Genomic DNA, 8,834 nt, shown 5'->3' on the forward strand with positions numbered 1-8,834 from the left:
TCGGCAGCCGAAAGCTGCCTTCACAAGAGGGGTTCGGCGGCCGAAACTCCCTTCGGCTGCCGAACCTGGTTTCTGCCAAACGGCAGAAACTTGGTTCAAATGAACCTCCTGCCTCCCAAAACCATAGATCATGCATATTTCTCAACCAAAACACACACATACAAGCTCCTAGGGGCCTCCAACATGCATATACCCCATCTACAACACTTCATTCACACACAAACAAGCTACATTGCTCAAACATCATCAAAACCCATAAACTCAACATATACCCTAACATGCATTCTACCCATAGATCTTACTTAAAACTTGTTTAAAACATAAAAAGGGTTCAAGATCGACCCTTACCTCTTGAAGAAACGAGAGGAAAGCGATCCTAGCTTGGAGATGGAGAGATTAAGCTCTTTGAACCTCCAAGAACTCAAAACTTGCTCAAAGCTCACAAATCTTCAAAACAAAGTTATAAACTTGTTTAAAACCATGAAAGATCTAGAGGAAACACTCAAGATCGAGGGAGGAACGGTGGAGACTCACCTTGGCCGACAATGAGAGAGAAAAAGCTCGCCCGTGCGGACCAAGGGGACCCTTTTATAGTGGCTGGCCAGGCCACGTTCGGGGGCCGAATGTGCCTCCGCATCCATGCAATGTTCGGCGGCCGAACATGAGGTTCGGCGGCCGAACCTGCACTTCCCTCACTTAGACTTTCGGGGGCCTAACGTGCCTCCCAAAGTCCATGCATGTTCGGCGGCCGAAAGTGAGTTTCGGCGGCCGAACTTGAGTTTTTCCCTTAAAGAATTTTCATGCAAAAACTTATTTAAAATCATACTTAAAACATTAAAATACATGAAAACATTTTATAAAAACATGCTTTTACCCTTCTAGAGGTTTCCGACACCCAAATTCCACCGGACGGTAGGAATTCCGATACCGGAGTCTAGCCGGGTATTACATTCTCCCCCCCTTAAGAACATTCGTCCCCGAATGTTCCTCAACTAGTACATGCATAGCGAAACAAACATAACATACACACATATAGCACATGGAACACATCTCAACTAACCTTAGAAGAGGTGGGGGTACTGCTGGAGCATGGACTCCCGGGTCTCCCAAGTGCATTCTTCCAAATTGTGGTGGTTCCAAAGGACTTTCACCATCGGGATTTCCTTGTTCCTCAACTTTCTGATCTGAGTGTCAAGAATCCGCACTGGCTGTTCAACATAAGTGAGATCCTCTTGGATCTCCACATCAGGCTCGCTAAGAACCTTGCCCGGATCTGACACGAACTTCCTCAACATGGAAACATGGAAAACCGGATGGATTCTCTCCATAGAAGCAGGCAAGTCCAGCTTGTACGATACATTCCCAATCCTTTGCAGGACTTCAAAGGGTCCAATGTACCGCGGAGCTAGCTTACCCTTCTTACCAAATCGAACCACCCCTTTCATCGGAGACACCTTGAGCAATACTAGATCCCCCTCCTGAAACTCTACCTGTTTCCTGCGGATGTCTGCATAACTTTTCTGCCTGCTGGTGGCAGTCTTTATCCTTTCTCTGATAATGGGCACCACCCTGCTGGTGATCTCAACAAGCTCAGGCCCTGCTAAGGACCTCTCTCCAACCTCTTCCCAGCAAACGGGTGACCTGCACTTCCTCCCATACAAAGCTTCATATGGAGCCATCCCTATGCTAGCATGATAGCTGTTATTGTAGGCAAACTCCACCAAAGGTAGATGTTGCTTCCAAGAACCGCCAAAATCTAGCACACACATTCTGAGCATATCTTCTATGGTCTGGATGGTCCTCTCTGACTGTCCGTCTGTCTGTGGATGGAAGGCAGTGCTAAAATCCAGCCTAGTACCCATAGCACTCTGCAGACTCCGCCAAAACCTGGAGGTAAACTGGGGCCCTCTATCTGACACTATAGATACCGGGACCCCATGTAGTCTGACGACTTCATCCACATAAACCTGCGCTAACTTATCCACAGAGTAGTTGCTCCTAACTGGAATGAAGTGAGCAGATTTGGTAAGTCTGTCCACAATCACCCATATGGAGTCTAGTCTGTTGGATGTTGCCGGTAACCCCACTACAAAATCCATAGCTATGTTCTCCCATTTCCATTCTGGAATAGGTAGCGGGTTAAGCATTCCAGCCGGCTTCTGATGTTCCAGCTTCACCCTCTGACATATTTCGCAGGCTGACACGAATTGTGCCACTTCCCTCTTCATAGCTGGCCACCAATAAACCTTCTTCAGATCTTGATACATCTTGGTGGCTCCAGGGTGAATGCTGTATCTTGCATTATGAGCCTCTCTCATAATGTCTCCTTTAAGCCCGATGTCATCTGGTACACATAGTCTGTTCCCATAGCGGAGGATCCCCTTATCATCGAATCTGAACTCACTATCTTTGCCTGACTGAACAGTCCTGGCAATCTTCACTAACTCTGGGTCCTCGTGCTGTTTCTGAGCCACCTGCTCCAGAAACACGGGGGTTACTTTCATCTGTGCAATCAAAGCACCTGTACCAGACAACTCCATCTGTAGACCCTCCTCAATGAGCTTATAGAATTCCTTCACCACCGGTCTCCTCTCTGCCGTGATGTGGGATAGACTGCCAAGTGATTTCCGGCTTAAGGCGTCAGCTACTACATTAGCCTTACCCGGATGGTACTGTATCTTACAATCATAGTCACTGAGCAGTTCCACCCATCTCCTCTGCCTCAAGTTCAAATCTCTCTGACTCAAGATGTGCTGCAGGCTCTTATGATCTGTGAAGATCTCACATTTTACCCCATAGAGGTAATGCCTCCACATCTTGAGGGCAAAGATAACTGCTGCCATCTCCAGATCGTGTGTGGGGTAATTCATCTCATGCCTTTTTAGCTGTCTAGAAGCATAAGCGATCACCCTACCATTCTGCATCAACACACAACCCAAGCCTACTCTGGATGCATCACAGAATACTGTGAAGTCCTCATTGCTGGTTGGCAGAGCTAACACTGGTGCTGAAGTCAACCTCTTCTTGAGCTCCTCAAAGCTTTCTTCACATCGATCGGTCCACTCGAACCTCTGATTCTTTCTGGTCAATCTGGTTAAAGGAGCTGCAATTTTGGAGAAGTCCTGTACGAACCTCCTGTAATAACCAGCCAAACCCAAGAAACTTCTGATCTCTGTCACTGAGGTGGGTCTGGGCCAGTTAGTCACAGCCTCTACTTTCTTGGGGTCTACCTCTATTCCATTCTCTGACACTATATGCCCCAAGAATGATATGCTCCTTAACCAGAACTCACACTTGGAGAACTTGGCATACAAGCCATGTTCCCTCAAGGTCTGCAGAACTATCCTCAGGTGATGGGCATGCTCCTCTGCATTCCTGGAATACACTAGGATATCATCTATGAAGACAATAACGAAGTGATCCAGGTATGGTCTGAATATTCTGTTCATGAGGTCCATGAATGCTGCAGGGGCGTTGGTTAACCCAAACGGCATTACAAGGAACTCATAGTGCCCATATCTGGTCCTGAAGGCCGTCTTTGGCACGTCCTCCTCTCTGATTCTCAACTGATGGTACCCGGATCTCAGATCTATTTTGGAGAAACAACCCGCTCCTGCTAGCTGGTCGAATAGATCGTCGATCCTTGGCAATGGGTACTTATTCTTGATGGTGACTTTGTTCAACTGCCTGTAGTCGATACAAAGCCTGAGGGATCCATCCTTTTTCTTCACAAAGAGTACTGGAGCACCCCAAGGTGAGGTACTCGGTCGGATGAAACCCTTGTCTACCAGTTCCTGCAACTGTTCTTTCAACTCTTTCATCTCAGCTGGTGCCATCCTGTAGGGAGGGATAGAGATAGGCCTAGTTCCATGCATCAGCTCTATTTCAAACTCTATCTCCCTTGCAGGTGGTAACCCTGGCAGCTCGTCTGGGAAAACATCTAAGAACTCACTCACCACAGGCACTGAGGCGGGCTCTCTAACATGACTGTCTAGCTCTCTCACATGAGCTAGATACCCCTGACATCCCCTCCTAAGCAACCTACGAGCCTGAAGAGCTGATATCAGACCTCTAGGTGTACCCCTCTTGTCTCCTCTGAAGACGACCTCTGACCCATCCTGACATCTGAACTTAACTACTTTGTCCCTGCAGTCCAAGGTAGCACCATGGGTAGATAGCCAATCCATCCCTAGAATGACGTCAAAGTCTGTCAAATCTAGAACCACAAGGTCGGCGGACAAGCATCTTCCCTCTATAAAAACTGGACTACACTGGCAGACTGACTCTGCAACTGACGGGTCACACTTGGGTCCACTGACCCATAGGGGACACTCTAACTCAGAGACCATCAATCCTAACCTCTGAACGGCTCTCGGTGCAATAAAAGAGTGAGATGCACCCGGGTCCATTAATGCATACACATCAGAACACCCAATGATGAGATTACCTGACACCACGGTGTTGGATGTGTTAGCCTCCTGTTGCGTCATGGTGAAGATCCTGGCTGGAGCTGACGGACCCTCACCTCTGAACCCTGCTGAAGAAGAGGCTGACCCTCTCCCTCTGCCTCTGCCACTGGCCTGTGTAGCAGCTGGAGCTACTGGCTGTGCCACACTTCCTGAAGCTGTCTGCTGTGTCTGTGCCATAGGAACTGCTTTAGGACATTGCCATGACATATGCCCCTCTTGCCCACATCTGTAGCAGGTCGCCGTCCCATACCGGCATAAACCCCTGTGTGGCCTACCACACTTCGCACAAGCTGCATTATCTGCCCCAGAACTAGAACCACTGCCAAATCCCAGACTAGACTTGACCTTGTTCCAGAACTTATTCTTCTTGCCCTTGGGCTTACCCCATCTCTTACTGCCTGAAGCTGCTGCACTCAAGGTAGAGGGATCTAACCTTCCCCCACCCGGAGTTTTAGAACCAGAAGCTTGTGCCACTGTCTGTTTGACTGTCCCCTGAACGATGGCACTAGCCTCCATTCTCCTAGCCATGTCTACTATGGCGTGAAAACTCTCTCTATCTGCTGACTGTACCAAGGAGGAATACCTGGGATGGAGCTTCATGATATACCTCCTTGACTTCTTCTGGTCGGTGCTAAGGTCTTGCCCAGCAAAAGGCAGCAACTCCATAAACCTGTCAGTATACTCGTCTACACTCATGTCATCGGTTTGCCTCAACTGCTCGAATTCTATCATCTTCAATTCCCTTGAACTATCAGGGAAAGCCCATCCTGCAAATTCATTAGCGAACTCCTCCCATGATAGGCTATCCACCCTCGGCTTCACATAGTTTTTGAACCACTCACGGGCCTTTTTGCATTTCAAGGTGAAACCAGCCATCTGAATGGCTCTACTGTCATCAGCTCCAATCTCCTCTGTGATCATCTTGACCTTCTCCAAATATACGAACGGGTCATCACCTGACTCAAACTGGGGAGCACCCAACTTCATGTAATCTGTCATTTTAGCCTTACTTCCCCCAGATGAGCTAGGCTGAGGTATCTGTGTATCTGGGCATGTAGGTGCTGGTGGTGGTGGAGGTACAGCATCCCCTGAGGTAGGGTTTGCTGGATTTGGATAGTATGGTGGAGGTGGGTACACTGGGTACTGTGGATATGGTGGGTAGTATGGTGGGTATGGCATCTGTGTGGGGTAGGGGTTAAAACTAGGGTAATCCGACGTACCTCCCATCGAATACCCGGGATTTTGGGTGTAGGGCGGATAGTGAGGTGGCTGAACAAATCCCGAGGCCTGAGTGCCTCCTTGGGATTCCCCCATACCCTCTTCTGACATACTGACGCCCAAACTGCCATCCCTCCTTTGATCAACATCCATCTGATCCCCCATATCTTCTGACATACCTCCCTGCACTGTTCCTCTGACTGATCTGCTTCTTCCCAGATCTAAAGACCTTCTAGGGTCTCTCACTGCTCGGTCCCTGTTGGACCTACTTGACATTGCCCTAGGCAATGTTGAAGGACGGGCATCAGTGCCCTCGTCCTGAGGTGGTATTCCTGTCAATCGTGCAGATCGACGGGTTCCTCTCATCCTGTTTTCTGAAAACAGCACATAGCACAGCAAATATTAGCATCATATGATTCATGTGGGCACACATGAATCCTCATCACATACATATCATCATGGCATATCATACAATCATAGCAAGACAGGACTCTACATCCTATCCTAGTGGACATGATTTTTGCCTATTGTGCTTGACCTTCTATAACATCTATGAGCCCGACACTCTAGGTCCGACCATATGAACCTAGGGCTCTGATACCACTCTGTAACGCCCCGGAAATCCGGACCGCTACCGGCGCTAGGATTCAGGTCGGCTTAAGGCCGCCGGAACCCGTAGCAAGCCTACATACATCCTGTTTACCTGTTTAATCCCATACATGATCAACAAACATACATAAGAATTAAAAACTTTTCTTTTTCTTCATTCACCAAACTCAACCTGTGCATGCACTATAATCATCATATACATAAACATTAATCCCTCTGTGGGATTTCATCAAAGCCTCAATGGGCAATATATATCCTGTGTTGAGTTGGTTCACATATACATCATAAAATAAGATCATGTACATACCAAGGGATTAACATACACTATGGTCAAGCACAACTCTATCCTCAATAACATAATTACATTACATTCTTATCATTTTCATGTCCACATACTCTAACTATTACATACATATGACTTTTCTCTTCTTTTCTTCTCTATCAATCCCGTACCTGCAAACCTGGGGTTAGGGGAGAGGGGTGAGCTAAAAGCCCAGTGAGCAGAAACTAAAAACATCATATTAAAATTCATGCTTTCATGAAATGCATCACATCACAGACAATCCACATCAAGGGTGAACCTGTCACCAATTAGTCCCAACATAGTCTCGTGCCAGGCCGTAGCATGGGGTCCTGGTCTTCCTGTCATAACATACATAAGTCTCGTGCCAGGCCGTAGCATGGGGTCCTGGTCTTCCTGTCATATCATATATAAAGCCTCGTGCCAGGCCGTAGCATGGGGTCCTGGTCTTCCTGTCATAACATATATAAAGTCTCGTGCCAGGCCGTAGCATGGGGTCCTGGTCTTCCTGTCATATCATACATAAAGTCTCGTGGACTAATTGGATCATACAGCATTCACCCACAACCACAAAATAAAATGCAATGCGACATATTCGTGAACTAATGCAATCAGCCTATTACATGTCATCATGATGCATGAAACATGCTCAAATCATTTAATTGCTTGATTTAAAACATTAAGCTTGTTTCCACTCACCTCTGGTTAGCTCTGACCAGACACTGAAGCAGCTCACTCACTGCTGGGGTCCTCGGTTCCTCGGGTCCGAACCTACACAGGTGGACTCCAATGAGGGACCAAACATATATAAACATAGCTCTAATATATCCCCCAAAAACCCCCTAAAACATCAGGAAAACATCACAGAAAATATGCATGAAAAGGCTGAACAGGGCACCTTCGGCGGCACCTTCGGCGGCCGAAAGTCCTGGACAGAGACGAAACTCAGCTAGGTTCGGCGGCACCTTCGGCGGCCGAAAGTGCCAGACAGAGACGAAAGTCTCTTTTTCGGGGGCACCTTCGGCAGCCGAAAGCTGCCTTCACAAGAGGGGTTCGGCGGCCGAAACTCCCTTCGGCTGCCGAACCTGGTTTCTGCCAAACGGCAGAAACTTGGTTCAAATGAACCTCCTGCCTCCCAAAACCATAGATCATGCATATTTCTCAACCAAAACACACACATACAAGCTCCTAGGGGCCTCCAACATGCATATACCCCATCTACAACACTTCATTCACACACAAACAAGCTACATTGCTCAAACATCATCAAAACCCATAAACTCAACATATACCCTAACATGCATTCTACCCATAGATCTTACTTAAAACTTGTTTAAAACATAAAAAGGGTTCAAGATCGACCCTTACCTCTTGAAGAAACGAGAGGAAAGCGATCCTAGCTTGGAGATGGAGAGATTAAGCTCTTTGAACCTCCAAGAACTCAAAACTTGCTCAAAGCTCACAAATCTTCAAAACAAAGTTATAAACTTGTTTAAAACCATGAAAGATCTAGAGGAAACACTCAAGATCGAGGGAGGAACGGTGGAGACTCACCTTGGCCGACAATGAGAGAGAAAAAGCTCGCCCGTGCGGACCAAGGGGACCCTTTTATAGTGGCTGGCCAGGCCACGTTCGGGGGCCGAATGTGCCTCCGCATCCATGCAATGTTCGGCGGCCGAACATGAGGTTCGGCGGCCGAACCTGCACTTCCCTCACTTAGACTTTCGGGGGCCTAACGTGCCTCCCAAAGTCCATGCATGATCGGCGGCCGAAAGTGAGTTTCGGCGGCCGAACTTGAGTTTTTCCCTTAAAGAATTTTCATGCAAAAACTTATTTAAAATCATACTTAAAACATTAAAATACATGAAAACATTTTATAAAAACATGCTTTTACCCTTCTAGAGGTTTCCGACACCCAAATTCCACCGGACGGTAGGAATTCCGATACCGGAGTCTAGCCGGGTATTACAACCCTTCAACCCATCCTGACCTCTGAAACCTGACTACCATTGTCCCTGCAGGTCCTAAGGTAAAGCACCATGGGTAGATAACCAGTCCATCCCTAGAATGACGTCAAAATCTGTCAAATCTAGAACCACAAAGGTCGGCGGAAAGGCATCTCCCCTCAACAATACGGGACTGCACTGGCAGACTGACTCTGCCACTGATGGATCACACTTGGGTCCACTGACCCAGAGAGGACACTCTAACTCAGAGATCATCAACCCCAACCTCTG

The sequence above is a fragment of the Manihot esculenta genome, unplaced genomic scaffold (assembly GCF_001659605.2).
Source record: "Manihot esculenta cultivar AM560-2 unplaced genomic scaffold, M.esculenta_v8 Scaffold64, whole genome shotgun sequence".
NCBI lineage: Eukaryota > Viridiplantae > Streptophyta > Magnoliopsida > Malpighiales > Euphorbiaceae > Manihot > Manihot esculenta.